Consider the following 17,243-nt stretch of genomic DNA (forward strand, 5'->3'; position numbering starts at 1 on the left):
AATAAAAATGTATATAGTTTTTTTTTTTTTTTTTTTTTTGAAAAAACAAATGTATATAGATATAATATTATACAATATCATAAGTGATATTGTTTTAATTATATGTGTCTAGTTTTAGAAGATAGAATAAATGTAAATAAGTCTTTAAAGAATAAGGACATTAGTGAAATTGTATAAATAAATTAGTTAATGATTAAAGGTGGGACCATTATGAGACTTGGTATTGATTTCCGTTATAAAAAACTTTTAAATACGTAGTACTCCCTCCGTGTTTTAATAAGTGCTACACTTATTAAATATGGTCGTGTTTTAATAAGCGTTATACTCCTTTTTATGGCAAAAAATTACATTTTAATATTATATTTTCTCCTCTTATGATCCCACCCAAATGCACTACTACTTTTTTTTTTTTTTAATTTCTTTCCTCTCATATTCATTATTTTCAATAAACTATTAACCGCATTATCTTTACTTTAATACTCCAACAACCCCACTTACCTCTAATTTTAATTAAGTCAATAAAATTGCCTGAAATTAAGTGTCAGTTAAAGTGTAACACTTATTAAAACACGAAAGAAGTATGAATTTTACGTTATATCATATTAAATCCATAAAGCAGACAAATGAATGGCTCATTGAAAAAAAGTGTCGCCAACATATTTGTTTTTTTTTGGGTAAACAACTTCATTTTCTTTTTGAGTTATGTTCTTTTCATAATGGGTTTTCTTGTTAATCAATAACATGTTCTTTTCATATTATGTCATTAAGTAATACTCCGTACCGTGTTATTTCATGTTATTTTCATACCGAGTAATTTTCTATTTCATACAAGGTTATACTGTGTTCAATGAGGGAGACCCGCGTTTCGTCCGTGGGATTTTTTTTTGGGCATCATGCACCAATGCACGATGAACACTGTTACACACTTGCCTGCATATCTAATTTGTGCCTTACAGCTATATAAAGAAAGAGAAAACAAAATTAAAAATTTCTTAACTGTATGACCTACTTCATTTTTGGTCTATTTCTGTCAATTTCCTTGAATATACATTTGGACTTTTAATTAGACAGTGATCTCCTCAACAAACAATTCAACTTATCCTGAGGCAGTCTCCTGAGAACTCTGAATGCTATTACCACATTTGACAATCCGCGCTTGGACTGGTAGTACATAGGCCTGTCGAATTGCAAAGTGAAATCCAGAAATAGAGTAATGGTTTGTCTTTAATAAGGTTAAATAATATATGAAGGGGAAAAAGATCTTTAATGATAAAACAAATTATGATGAATCACTGGAGTAGTGTAGTATATGCAAAAGCAATATAATAGATTACCCAGTCAAGAAGAAATATGAACTCTTCCTTCGGCATATAGTTTGTGTTGCTTGTTCCGCTCACAAGCTCAAGTACGACAACTCCAAAGCTGTAGACATCTGCCTTATCTATGAGGTAACCCCTCATTGCATATTCAAGAGCCATAAATCCACTGTTCAAATTTGAAATAAATACATGAGTTGATTTCCATAACGTGTCATGATAAGTATTGAACTTATAAGCTATATTGTTCTGCCTACAGAAGGCTAAGATATCATTATTATCAATATTATGATTTGACATCCCAGAACCCTCTTAAGATCATATATCTAAATAATGTGTTATAATGGTTGATTTGTTGACAGTCTGCAAGATCTTGTTACCCATTGCCATGAAATCATGAATATGCTCTTTCTGAATTAAAAGTTTGAAGATTGGCCCAAAACCCATTAAGATTTAATAGAAGAGAAAGAAATACCGATTCACTTACAGTCTTCACAGCTAATTGCAGGAAGATGATGCTAAAAATGCACAAAGTATGGGAACATATGCAAGAAGCAAAAGGGAGAAATTGAACTTACATTGTTCCTGCGATTCTGGTACTGATATGAGTATTTTCCTCTTCATCAAGCTTTGCTAGACCAAAATCTGATATTTTGGTGCTCAAGTCCTTATCAAGCAACACATTAGTTGCCTTAATATCCCTCTGAACGATCTTTAGTCTTGACTCCTCATGAATATGCTAATCCTCTTGCAATTCCCAAGCATATCGTCATTCTTGTCTGCCAGTCTAAGTGCAACTTCCGATCCTCTTTACCTAAAATAAGTAAATAAAAAAAATACCAATTGGACAATTGATTAGTGTCTTAACAGGATATAGATCAATTTTACCATACAAAGAAATAACTTTCTACAACACATTGGGAAGGCACTTGCCAAAGAGCGCACGGGCAAGGGAGTTGTTTTCCATGTATTCATATACTAGCAATAGCTCTTTTCCTTCAATGCAACACCCATAAAGCTTTACCAGATTTGGGTGTTGTAGAGAAGAAATCATGCCTATCTCAGTGACAAATTCACGGTTCCCTTGTTTCCATTTAGAAGACAGCTGCTTTACAGCAATCACTTTGCCGTCAGGAAGTACACCCTACAGACAGAAAGTACGGCAAGTCACAATACTATTCCCATATATGCACTATTTACTTGTGCAAATAGACCATAGTTTACCATGTACACTGGCCCAAAACCTCCTTCCCCAATCTTATTTTCGTGACTAAAGCCATCGGTAGCAGCTTTTATCTGCCTTAAGGTAAAATAACCTGTATCTAGCCTCTGGAGTTCTGCAATATGCGAATAGAAACAAAAATTAGTAGCATTTTTAGATATTGGTTAGTCGAATGTAGAATTTTCTTTGTTTTCTGTAAAGCATCAAGAAGACAAGAATTTACAATTATGCTAAGACACTAAACATTATTTCTAATGTTGAGCAATTGAAAGAGGCTCAACTTTTTTCTTTCAGGTGGGGGTGGAGGCAGGGAGGGGCAAAGTTAGAAGAAAAATGTCCATTGTAAAAATAAAAGTATGTATGCTAGATCTTTTCAAACAGACACAAGTACGCAACATAAATTACACAGACCAGAACAACACAGGATGAGATAAGTGATACGCAGAGCTTTACCAGAATTATCTTTAAAATGTTACTGCACTGGAAGCAAAGACACTTTTAATTTATCACATCGGTACAAGCAAGAGAAAAAAAGGCTCTCATCTTCAAAAGTTTAATATTTCTTCAATCTCAAAAACAGTTTCACTTGAATTATCCCGAGTGAACTATAATTTTTATTAACTAGAGATTCCCGGTTCTCATCTAGTAGCTAAGGCTAAACAGAACTGTACCACTTCAAATTATAGAATAACAAATGCAGGCAAGAGTTCACAAAAATATTATTTAAAGAAAAGTACGAGCCACTCTAAAATAGTCATGGAAGTTCTGCTTTCACTCCCAAATAAAAACCACTATGATGTAGCCATATCTGGTATCCACTCTAAAATAGTGGCATTCCTGCTTTCACTCCAAAGAAAATTTTTAGGATTCAAATTCAGAAATCTTATACACAATATTTGTTTCAATTCAATGATAAAGAATAAGAGTAAGAAGTATTTTGTTTGTTTACAGGATATTATTATGTCTATTTAAAAAGCAAAGTAATTATGCAGGATCAGTCTCTTTAATGTTATTGAACAATCAATCTGACAAACGATGTTATCAATGAGGTCTTACCTTCATTTTCATGGTCTTTTCCACCTAATCTGTCATCCAGAAAATTACCAAGAGAGATACAAGAATGGTGAACGATGAAGCAAGTACTATTCCAGTAATGGCCCCAACAGACAATCTTGTTTCAACTTTAAAGTCTGCAAAGGCATAGAAACAAAAACATCAAAATTATTCCTTAAAATCTAAGCATGTTAACAGAGAAAAGGTAGTAATTTGTAATAGAATATAGACTAACTAGGTGTCACAGTGATCCCAGATATAAGAGGTCCATAGACACTTCTTAGGGGAACAGCCGTGGTCCCTTTTCCGGCCCAGTAGAAGAAGATTTCAAGTGTACCATCATTAACATAGACATTTTTAAACACCTTAGTGAGCATCTTGCCAGTCCAGTCCCTCCAGCTTCTGCCGCAATATTAAAATCATTAAGTACCTCATTTCCCCATCAAGCCAAACAAAAAAAGAAAAAGCAGAGAACAAAGCAGTTTATTAACACCATAAGAAGTCACATTTTTCAGTTATGAATACATCAGAAGTTGAATTCTTTCGTATAGAGCACATTTTGAAAATAAAACGTAAAATGAAGTTTCGACTGGTTTCTTGATTCACCTGAATTGACACATCAAAGATGCGTCTGCCATTGCTACTAAAAGTTTGGTCATCAGTGAACATAATTTCAGCAAAGTGTAGCTTCACTATGTAACTGCCTCGTTGCATACAAAAGCCATAATATTTGAGTGACAGAGGTGCCAATCGAGCTGTTTGGAAAATACCAGACACATTCGGATCAGAAGTCTGTGTTACAAAGTTGGCAGTGCCGTCAAACTGATAAGTTCCTGTACTGCTGTAAGCCCACTTTTGTCCAGATGCAAAGAAAATTGATGGGCCTTGAGAGATTGTATCTTCTTCATATACATTCCCTTTGAAGCTCATTTGGTTTCCTCCACAGTTAATAAACAACGAATGATCTGAAAAACACGTGGGAACATAAAACAGGAAGCTAACATTTCGAGTCAATTAAACAACAATGTCGATCCTTACACTGGGGTTTTGTGGAGCAAGGAAGGTCCTTCATCAAGCGCCAGTTTACCCTGCAGAATCAAAAGTTAAATTAGACCATTCTATCATTAGTTTTGCAAAATAAGATTTGCATAAATGAATTATTTCTCTAGATAAATCTCCCCAGCTACTCACTTCTGGATTAATGTGGTATATTGTAAATAATTTAATGACTTTTCTAATTGTGAAAGATGGAAGAATAAAATTTAATGAAAATGAGAACTATTCCTTGGGTATTAACTCAAATTTGTCTCCTCTCCATCTCATTATTAACAAGGTATATAGAAAATGAAATAACATTTGTTTTCGTGTCACTTTATTAAAAAGCTTATTACTTGAAAAATAAAAGAAAAAGATTTACTTGTGAGATAAGATATGTTTGCAGGTTTATCCCGGAGATAAACTTGGATTTTCTGATAGAAAATCTGACACAAATATTTGGTATCATAGGTAACCCTTGTTAAATTATAAATAAATATGTATTCCAACTTGGTCCAACCACAAGTCCACAAGTCTTCCATGTTGGGTATGGTGTATTGGTGTGGAGATGTTATTAATAGAAATGATTGCCGCGCCTATACATTTCTCCAAAACAATATTATAGACAAGAGTGATTAGGGTTGACTAAGTCTAACATTGTAATTAGCTAAATAAATATAAAAATACAATATTACAAAATATATACTCTTAACACACCCCCATAGTCACAACAGGAGGATTACGGACACTTAGGTTGTCTCGAAAGTCATCAAACAGAACGCGCGGAAGCCCCTCGGTAAAAAGGTCAGCAATTTGGTGAACACGTACCTCACCAAATTAGACATTTTCACGAACAAAATGAATGTCCATCTCAATGTGTTTGGTGCGTTAATCTATCATTCAAGCACATGAACCTATAAGCTGCACTATTTTTCAGCATAACTAACAAACACACCATCAAAAGTTTTAGGTCCAACATTTTCCTATTTGAAGGTAGGCTAACTTTAGCAATACGTCCCTACACTTTCTAAGTATTTATGACGCATAGCCTTTCCATAATTCATAGGGAGTGTATCAAGTTTTTTTATGGGGCACTTTGTTCAACACATAAGAAGCAAAAAGTATAGCCTCTCCCCATATATTATCAGACAAACCAGTACTAATTAACATTGCATTCATCATCACTTTAAGAGTTCTATATGCCATTTTGTTGGGGAGTATATGGAGCACAAAGTTCATGGATAATTCCATTTTCTCACAAAGTTCCTTTAAAAAGGTGGTTCCATACCCCCCCCCCCCTATCGGACCTATGTCTTTTAATCTTACGGTCCATTTAGTTTTCAACTTCTGCTTCATAAACCAAAAACAATTTTTCAGCCTCATCTTTGGTTCTCAACAACTACACTTTGGTATATCTAGAATGGGTCATCAACAAAAGTAATGTCCGTTTAACGCCTTTGCTATCGGTATTCTTAAAGTCAACTAAGTCGGGCAATTCAGACTGTCTATTATTTATTGCTTTGAAAGATGTCTTGGAATGTTTAGTTTCAACACAAATTTCACATTTATGACCATTATCGGCTAGACTAGGAATTAAGGACATGTATTGCAAGCGTTTTATTGAACCATAATTTACATGTCCTAATCTAGCACGCCAAAGATCAATAGACTTAATCATATAAGCAGAAGTAGAAGCTTTATTAATATAGTTAAAAACAAATTCAGTCTCTAAAATAAACAATCCACCAGGCACATATCCCTTCTCCACAAGTTCCCCATTACAAGATGAAACTAACTTATCACCTTCAAAAACATGTTTCAAACAAACTTTGTTAAGAAGAGCACCAGAAATTAAGTTTCTATGAAGGGAACGGACACACAAAACATTTAGCAAAGACTAAGTTTGTTATAAGGTTTTGATGATTGTGAACAGATGATGATTATCTAACTAATATGGGTATTGAGATGTGCATGAACATTGTGGAGTACGATTTAGATCATTGTTGAAGATGGTTCCCAACATACAATGTAACAATGTATAGATCGTGCTTGAGTTCCCGAGGGAGAACACGAAGAGAAGAAGAGTTCTTACAGGGGAACACAAAGAGAAGACGTCTAAGCGTACAAACGTATTGTTGGACTTTATATGCAGTCCCCAAGAAGAATGAGAAGCAATTCTTTGCAAGGAATAAGCATCAGTTCCTTCATGGGAATATTGGCCATGATTGTTCTTAGTTGAACAAGCAAAGAGAAGTTTCAAGAGGAACGCCGGAGCACATAAAGACAAAAAAAAAAAAGGAGTATATTTTTCGAGGAATCATGTAAGTATGTTGCTATATTGGAACTATATTGGAACTTCAGCTAGTAAGGAACTCAGTGTTGCTAACCAGTAAGGAAATTACAATCAGTCAGAATTCGTTTCTAGGAGGAACATGAGTTTACACAGCACTTGAAGTTAGTTTTCCACGTTAATGGGCATTGCATTATATATGCCTAGTCTCTAGGGAGTTAGTTTTGACTTGGTATTATTATTTTCTATTAAATTATATTTTATAAAGTATAAGTTTTTAAAATATAATCTGATTTTTTTTTGGTAAAAAAAAAAAAACTTATTTTCCTAGTTTCTAGGGATTTAGTTTTAGCTTAAATTATTTTCTAAAATGATTTTATTTTGTACAACAAAATTTTAAAAATAAAATCGTGGGAAAAAGAATTCCTAATGTAAATGTAACAAAAAAATTTTTGCCCTAATGTACATGTAACAATTAACGTTGATCAACTGTATTACTGATAACTCACAGATACTTTAAGTTTTCCAGCTTGCAAGGTTTGGGAAAGGTATACTTGCAGTATCGAGATCTAAAATTCTCCTGGTAATCAAAGTCAACTTCATCATTATTTTACCTTCCAGATGTATTTTCCTTAAGATAAGCAGATACTAGGAGATGAAAAGGAATTACTAGGGAAAAATTATAATAGACTATACTCACAAGATCTGCAAGTTTGTCAAAAGCGATAAGCTAGATGGAATAGGTCCCTCCATAGATGTACCTTGAATATCCCTAGACACAAAAAAAAAAGGTTACCATGTATCAAAATGAGTAGTATAGATATCAGCAAATGGAATCGTGCATGAGTAATCTACTCACAATGAGACCAGGGTGGTTAAATTGCCAATAGAATCAGGTATTTTTCTAAATATCATATTTCCGTTGAGCCTCCTGGAAAAAGCACAAAATTCTTAGCTAGCAGAGCTGGAATCTGGTTAAAGATTGAAATAAACAAGGGTGACTTACAGTTCAGTAATGTTCTTTAGATTGACGAATGTTCCAGGTATTGTTCCATTAAAGAAGTTTGAAGCAAGTACTCTACAAGAAGAAGCAAGTATTTTGCAAATGAATCTTGAGTTGTATAATATGATCATATGAAATAGGAACTAGGGCAACAAGAAATTAGTGCAATAGCTGCAACTTGAAAACATGACAAGTAGGTAACGACAAGCTGAATAATCCTATATTGAAACATAACAAGAATTATCTTGTACTGACACAATCTTAAAAATAAAACTTAGTTAAGTGCTTCAAATATTAGTTAATAGAGTTCACTGAAAAATAGACTCACAAGATTCTCAAGTTTCTCAAATTTCCGAGGCTCTTGGGCACAAATCCTTCTAGTTGGTTATCTTCCAATCCCCTGGAAAAGTCAAATTTGAAAAATAAAGAGGTCAACTATAAAGATTAGCTGTCAAGCCATTGGAATAAAAGAAACAGCCAGAAACAAGACTAACAACTTCTGAAGGGTGATAATCTGTCCAATTTCGTCAGGAATTGGACCAGTGATTCGGGTTTCTGAAACTGCTCTGCAACGCAAAAAGGATTCAGATAAAAACTTAGAAAATATTCTTGTAAAATAATGTCAAAACATGTGTTTAAAAATGTAAAACATACTTACCGAGTCACAAGCGGAATCTTGGACAGGTTTTTTGGGATTGTTCCATTAATATAGTTCCTGGTGAGATCACTGGATCATAAAGATAAACTCCTTAAAATCTTTACCAGTTAGGAGTGCTCAACTTGTAATTCACACTCGGAAAAACAGTTAACTATCTTTTGTTACATATAAAATGCAATAACTTACATTTCTTGCAGATGAGCCAGGTTTCCGAATTCTTCAGGCATAAATCCAGTAAGATTGAGACCCTTTAACTGACTGTAACCTCGAAGAAAAAGGAATCCAACAAGCCAAAGAAAATTCACAAGAAACCAACTAAGTTCGCCCCATCACAGCCAGATAGCTCTGACAAAAGTCTGCTGAATGCTACCACAATTATATACAGAATCAGAATATTATTGTGAAAACACCAACATGATTTAGAATTGCAATAAGTTAAAGGCACCGACCAATATGAGTCTCAAATTGTGAGTAAGAGATTGCACATTGGTATATACGAAAAAGAAGACAGCGTGATGGGGAGCGAGAGAACATATATGTTTGTGACATGGCATACAGTGCCCCTGTTAAATGAACAGTCACAAATGACATTGCTAAGAGCAATACGGTCAATGAAGGTTTTATTGAAACTCTGACCCCTATCACTGCAGGATATTCAGCTGATATTCCAATGCGAATTCTTCAGCTTTTGAGAGATTAGTTGAAGTATTTTCACTGCTAGGCAACAAGTAATAAAGTCAAGCAATATCAAATCGACAAGTTTGAACTACATACCGCAAGTGTGTAAAAGACCAAGTGACCCCCTAAGTTATGTTGGTAAGCAAAGTGACCATATGAACGGTTTAACTCAAAACTCGACCCAATTTAAAGTGCATTCAATTTTTTTAGTAATGAAATGATGGCCTACGCTTTATTTCATGTAGCCCTTATCATATAAAGCCAACATCATTATGTAAACTTAATTCATGATGGCACATGACATTTATTGTAATAACAAGTGTTCTTTTGAACTATAGCTGATTGTTCAACTATGCTCCATATGCAAATTCCCATATATTTTATAGCTTCGACTCTATATATTGTAATAGCTCTTTTTCCTTTTAGTAAAAGTTTATTCCCTCCTTATTGTCTTGCCCTCCCATGCTTTCCTACTTTCTCCCCCTTCCCTTTGCCCTCTTTTTCCCCCATCTCTTTTCCCCTTTTCACCCTATCTTTTATATTGCGAGTGATGAGCAAACATACGATAAGGTGGAAGAAAGATGGAGTGTAGGGTCATCGACAAGGATGAAGTTATAAATCTCTCTCAAGGATTGGTTAAAACCATATATGGTATGATTTGTTCACCAAAGTTACACTAATCTAATATTAATTGAACTTATTGGAACATATTGTATGCCTTATTTGAATTCTGGTAACCCTTATTGGCCCAAACGGTAGTTTATCTTACTGTAATGTGATAGTGTGATAACTAATAGTTTTAGGGAAACATTTCTTATTATTGATTGAAGTTAAATATGTTTATATCTAGGGTTTATATAGGAAAGCATAACCTTAGTGTAATAAGATGTATAAATACTAGTTCTCTAAACCAACAAAATTCTTGTTTCCTAAACATATCATAATTCAAAGACTACCTACATGCCCTCAATCAAGATCAAACCACCCGTAGTCTCATTTAACTTTTCATGTAATACCTAATATGGGACAATTTTACACAATTCCAAACAATATATGAACTTGCTTCCTATCATAACATTCGTTAACATGTTTACATAAGAGAAATACTACCTTTATGATTGAACTTGCTTCCTACTGGGTCACGTGACCTAGAGAAAAAAAAAAATCAAGTTCCAAATTTTATTAAAATAAAAAAAGAAAAAAAAATCCTCACACTGAACACTCTCTCACTGCCTCTCTTCCTCTCACGCTCCTTTCTTTCTCTCTCTGACCTTTTTTCACTCTCCTCTCTCTCTTCCTCCCTTTCTCTCTCTTTCCCTCTTTTTCACGCCCCTCTCTCTCTTCCTCTCTTTCTCTCTCTTCCACTTTAGGTGACTTATAAATAATACTTAATAATACCTAAAAGTTGCACATAATATGTAACAGAGGCAGTATTTTCTTTTAGTTTAGTTTTTTCTTTTTAATGGTTATGTAATTTATTGATTTTCATGTGATTATTTGAATTTTTTTTCCTTGATTCTTTTAATTTGTGTTGTATGAATTTTTTATTTTATGTTTGTATATTTAACTTGGGTATTTTTTACAATATTAGATTGTTTAATTTAATTAATATTGTGACTTAATTTTCATAATGAAAAAGGAAAAAAAAAAAAGTATGTTAGAACAAGTTTCATTAGTCCCAAAATGCATCATCCTCTATCACAAAATCATCCTTCGCAAAATTCACCTCCTGGACCGATAGGTATGCGGTCGATGGGTGATGAGACAGTGACCCAGTTGATACAAAATTATACAGAAAAGTGGGAAGATGAATATATCTTTATTGCATGTTCATATTACAAATTACAAACAAGACAAATTTATAACAACATTACAAAAAATAAGCACCTAGTTTTAAGGAATCTATAATTTTATCACCTATTAAAATAACCATTAATATTATTAGCATATCTTAATAAGGATGTGCTTTAAATAACCTCAACATTGCCTCCGCTGATAGTGGTACAATATCAGTTTAACATTCATTAGTTTCCAAAGAATGAACACCCAACAAATTTATGAGTTTTACAAAAAGATCTCTTTTAAGAGCTTTTGTAAAAATTTCTGCAAGTTGATCTTCATTCTTATAATGCACAAGATCAACTATTCCATCATTGCATAAATCTCTTAAGAAATAATAATTGACATCAATGTGCTTGTTTCTTCCATGTAGCACTTAATTCTTTGACAACTTAATTGTTGAGGTGTTGTCACAATATATTTTAGTGGGTTGAGCTTGTGTGAACTTTAGTTCATCTAATATTCGCCTTACCCATATGGCTTGACAAGTACAAGTCGTGGCTGCAACAAACTCTGCTTCCGTACTAGATAAAGTAACAATGGGTTGCTTTTTAGATGACCAAGATATAGCGCCAGTTCCGAACATAAAGACATAACCAGAAGTACTTTTCCTATCATCTTGATCTCCTGCATGATCGCTATCGGTATAATCCTTTTTGTAGTATAATCCAAAATGTCCGAGTTCCTTGTAGATAGCGAAGGATTCTTTTAGCAGCTGACAAATGTAATTCTGTCGCATTTTCCATGTATCTACTTATTAGGCTTACAGAATATTGTATATCGGGCCTTGTTGTAGTAAGATACATTAAGCTGCCTACAATTTGTTTATAAAGTGTACAGTTAACTTTCTTCCCATCAATGCCTCTATGTAGCTTTATTCCACATTCAATTGGAGTACTTACAGGATTACAATCCTTCATTTGAAATTTCTCCAATATATCCCCCACATATTTCTTCTGAGAAAGAAATATTCCATTAGCTGATTGCATGATTTCTATGCCTAGAAAATAGTGCATTAATAACATTTCAAATTCTTCCATCATGGACCTTTTAAATTCATGAAATGTTTTCTCATAACAATTTCCAGTGAATATTAGGTCATCAACGTATAAGCAAGTTATGAGCATTTTTCCATCTTTTCCAATTTTAATGAATATGGTGTGTTCATATGGACACTTCACAAAACTAGATTTAAGAAAGTAAGTCTCAATGCGACTATACCAAGCTCTTGGGGCTTGTTTTAACCCATATAGAGCTTTCTTTAATCTATAAACCTTTTCTTCTTTTCCAACCTTTACTTGTTCATCCAGGTACCCATTCAAGAATGCCAATTTGACATCTAATTGGAAGATAGACCAAGAATTTTATGCTGCCAAAGATACTACCATTCTGATTGTGTCATGTCTTGCTACTGGAGCAAATACTCTATATCATTAACCTCAAATTGTTGTTTATATCCTTTAGCTATTAATCATGCCTTGTACTTGTCTACCTGACCATCTTTGTTCAACTTTGTTTTAAAAACTCACTTCACACCTATGGTTGTATGTCCTTTGGGAAGATCACACAATTCCCAAATATTATTCTTTTCAATAGATGCTATCTCATCATCCATTGCTTTACACCACTTAGATTCTTTAATGGCACTTTCCAATCTTGTAGGATCACAATATGCAAATAAAGCAAAATGAGAAATGAAGTTCTCATCTTGATTAATTCCTGTTACGTCGTAATCTTTCATCCATTCTGGCCTTCTATGATTACGGCATGGACGTCCTTCATTTTCAGCATGATTGACAGGTGGATTTTCACTTGGTGAAGTTTCAGTTTGATTAATTGGTTCTTCGATATTATGTGAAGGAGGCTGCCTTGCTAGTTCATCTTCGACATCATCATCTTCATCGCCATCAAAAGGTAATGGGATAGATGACTTCTCATTCCAATTCCATGTACTTTCTTCATCATATACCACATCTCTACAAACTTTTATTTTGTGTGTGAAAGGATTATACAATTTATATGCCTTGAAGTTTCACTTACACCTAAAAATACACATTTTTCGCCCTTGTCATCGAGTTTCTTTCTTTAAACATTTGGGCATAAGCAACACACCCAAATACTCGAAAGTGATCAATAGATTGTTTTCTTCCACACCATTCTTCTTCTGGAGTCATGTTCAAAACAGCAAATGTAGGGCTTCGGTTTAAAATGTGAACGCTCCAATTTACTGCTTCAGGCCAAAATGTCTTTGCCATTCGCCCTCTTGCCAATAAACTTCTCACCATATTCAGAATCGTTCTATTTTTCCTTTCCGATACACCGTTTTGCTGCGGTGTATATGCTGCTGTAAGCTCTCTTCGAATACCATGCCTTTGCAAAAACCTTCAAATTCTTTTAAGCAATACTCACCTCCACGATCAGTTTGGAGGGTTTTGATAGTTTTTCCAGATTCATTTTCAACAAGAGCTTTGAAGCATTTAAAAGAAGAGAAAGCTTCTGATTTTTCTTGTAGAAAATAAATCCATGTTTTTCTTGAAAAATCATCAATAAAGGTAATCACATATCTTTCACCTCCATTTGTAGACGGATTAATGGGACCACAAATGTCTGAGTGTACTAATTCCAAAACAATTTTTACTCTCCAAGACTTGCCTTTTGGAAATTAAGAACAATGTTGTTTGCCAACAACGCATTCTCACAAACTTGAGAGGGAGCCGTGATATGAGGAAGTCTTATCATCATTTCTTTTTGTTAAACTGTTTTATATCCGCTAAAACTTAGATGTCCATAGCAAAAATGCCAAAGCCATATTGGATCTTTTAATTTAGCCAACAAAGAAGAATGAATGCCTTCAATCTTCAGAGGAAACAACCTATTAGAGCTCATTGGAATTACTGCAATAATAATGTCTCTAGTAGGCAAATAATTTGTATGGTTATTTTATAACCCTTTTCTTGTAATTGTCCCACGCTCAATAGATTAGTTTTGAGGTCTGGAACGTACATTGCATTTGAAATTGTTTCAATTGAACCATTCTTGGTTTTTATCTTTATATCACTTTTACCCATAACCTTTACTGGAGAACAATCACCAAACGTTACTGTAGAAAGAAAATCTTCATTTAAATGTGAAAAAGATGACTTACATCCGCTCATGTGGTTACTACAATCTGTATCCACATACCAAATGTTGATATCTGCATTTAATTAGCCACCAAAAAAGTTTCCACTTCTTTGTTTTCAACAAAATTTGAACTTTCTCCTTTTTCCCTATTATTTGTGGGTAACTTCGTGTAACATTCAGAAGCATAATGACCAAATTTATGACACCTATAACATTCAATCGTTGATTTTTCTGATTTTGATTTTTACCTCTTGAAGATGGTCATGATTTGTTTTATAATTCCTACCATCATCTTTATATCCACGATCTCCTCTACCTCTTCCTCGACCTCGACCTCTACCTCTATCTCTTCCTCAACCCCTTCCTCTGAAGTTACTAAATTGGGTATTGGTAGAAGCCTTTAATGCTTGATCTTCTTTAGATGAATTTATATTCATCTTTTGTTCATACACTAATAACGAGCTTTGCAATTCATCAATTAAGAGAGTATCAATGTCTTTTGATTCCTTAATTGAACATACAACATAATTGAAGTCATTTGTCAATGTTCGTAATATTTTTTCTACGATAGTCGTATCTGTCATAGTTTCTCCATGAAAACGCAACTTGTTGGATATTTCCATTTTACGAGAAAAGTAGCTAGTGATAAATTCGTTCTCCTTCATTTCTAATATATCGAAATTACATTTCAAGGTTTGAAGTTGTGCTCGCTTCACCCTTACAGAGCCTTGATATTTCTTTTTCATTGAGTCTCAAATATATTGAAATTACATTTCAAGGATGGATCGATGATTAGCCTGAAATAGAAATTTTTTTGTTTTAAATCTAAAAGCTTTTTAGCTTCAAGTTCCTTTTTTTCAGCGTCCGAAAGAGCAGTGCCTTTGGTTTTGGAACTCCGGACTCCACAACCACCCAAAATCTTTGAGCGCAAAAAAAATTCCATTAACATACTCTAATGATGATAATGACCATCAAAACGAGGGATGGCTGCTTGGACAAAACTGGGGTTCGTGTCAAATGCCATTGAATAATATTGTGTTTAATAACACTTTCTTTCTCTCTCTCTCCCTTAAAATAACTTGGCTCTGATACCACTTATACAAAATTATATGTAAAAGTGGGAAGATGAATATATCTTTATTGCATGCTCATATCTAGGATACATACACTTCATCCAACTGTCGTGTTCATATTGGACACCGTGTCAGATACCGACACTCGTGGGACACACGACGATACGTCGCGGACCATATCCTATTATGATATGGATTGTTTAACTTTTTTTTAATAAGAAAATTTAAGTAAAGTAAGATAAATAAGGTAATTGTTAAATAATATGGGTGCCTTCATATATAGCTCATTGTTAATATGATATAGTATGATCTAATAAGAGGACAGAATGACAAATATATGGTCAAATTTTTTTAAAAACATATATTATATGAATTTTAACATCCCGTACATGTGTCCCTTATTTTAAGATAGACGTTTTCCCGTATCCGTTTCATATCCATATCCGTGTTAGTACCCGTTCTACTTCAACCTAGGCTCATATTACAGATTACAAACAAGACAAATTTATAACAACATTACAAAAAATAAGCACCTAATTTTAAGGAATCTATAATTTTATCACCTATAAAAATAACCATTAATATTATTAGCATATCTTAATAAGGATGTGCTTTAAATAACCTCACCACCAGCACCCTTAAATCCGCCACTGTAAGTAGGTTTTGCCACCTAGGGCCTCTAACATATCGGTTATGCATCAAGTTTAGTTTTATGGGAAAAGGGTTACTTTTTATCACTCATGTTATCCTTATTTAGTATACAACTTTAAACCATTCCCACGTCAATAAAACTTCAATACAAGCACTATCTAGCAATAAGAAAAGATAATATTCCCTGTGTCTCAAAATGATTGACGTAATCAAAATTGACACACCTGCCAATGTAATATTTTGACTATAAATGTATAATTAAATATTAATAAACAAATATAAAAATTTAGATAATATGAAACATTATACTAGTAATAACAGTTATTTATTAACATATAATATGATAAAATTTGTTTTTAATAAGTTACTAAAAAAACTATTGTCAAAATTAGCATATGATTAGTGAAAAAAAAATTCTAATGTGTCAATTATTCAAATGAGTAACTTCGATTTCAACTAGCTTAGTCAGTAAATTTCATGAGCAGGTAGCTATCACTCTTGAAAAAAATATGGAAAAAAAAAATTAAAAAAACATGATTCATGGGTTTCTTTTGAAATAGCTAACAAGCAGATAAAAACGAAAAGAGAGTGATGAAATCAACATACCTTCGTCTTCGGGAATAAGTTGAGCAATAAAAGACCCATATAGGCCATATTGAATGAAGCAATTGCTGAAATTGATTGCGAGTAGGATAATTGGAAGATGCTTTCTTAACCAAGCCGCCATTAATAGATACTCCGTCCTTTAACTTTACCAAAGCAGAGAGAAAGCGAAAGAGAAGAGGGAGTGTTAGTGCAACAGAATTAAGTAAAATGAGGGTGGCTTGACCATTTTAAATTCGGAGTGGCTAAATTTCTGGTTCATCAAAGTCTGCTTTGGCTATCAAATTAAGATGGGTTCCATCTTTTGAGATGTTGAAAAAAAAAAAAAATCTATACTTATCCTTTAGCTACATATAGAATAACAAAAAAAAAATGAGTTCAAAAATGAATAATTGCTACAGTACTATATCGTCTGTCAATTGTATCCTTTATTTAGCTAGGAAAAACAAATATGAAGTAATCTTGGGCACCGTGCCGTGTCGGGCTGCCACGGGCCGTGCCTGACGGGCCACGGGCTGGTTCGTGCCGTGCCGGTCGTGCCGGCGGGCCCAGGATTTCGTGCCGTGCCGTGCCGGCCATTTTCACAGGCCAGCCCACGGCACGGCACGGCCCTCGTGTCTGGCGGGCTCGTGCCGTGCCGGCCACGTGCCGGCCTGCGGGCTGGTGCAGTTTTCATTTTTTTTTTTTTTTTTTTTTTTA

The 17,243-nt window shown here is 33.9% G+C and overlaps 1 pseudogene; it reads right to left on the reverse strand.

The window, feature by feature from the left end:
* Positions 1-988: 988 nt before the first annotated feature.
* LOC110737574 lies at positions 989-17,005 on the reverse strand (annotated as a pseudogene).
* Positions 17,006-17,243: the final 238 nt, after the last annotated feature.

This window comes from Chenopodium quinoa, unplaced genomic scaffold (assembly GCF_001683475.1).
Source record: "Chenopodium quinoa cultivar QQ74 unplaced genomic scaffold, ASM168347v1, whole genome shotgun sequence".
Classification (NCBI taxonomy): domain Eukaryota; kingdom Viridiplantae; phylum Streptophyta; class Magnoliopsida; order Caryophyllales; family Amaranthaceae; genus Chenopodium; species Chenopodium quinoa.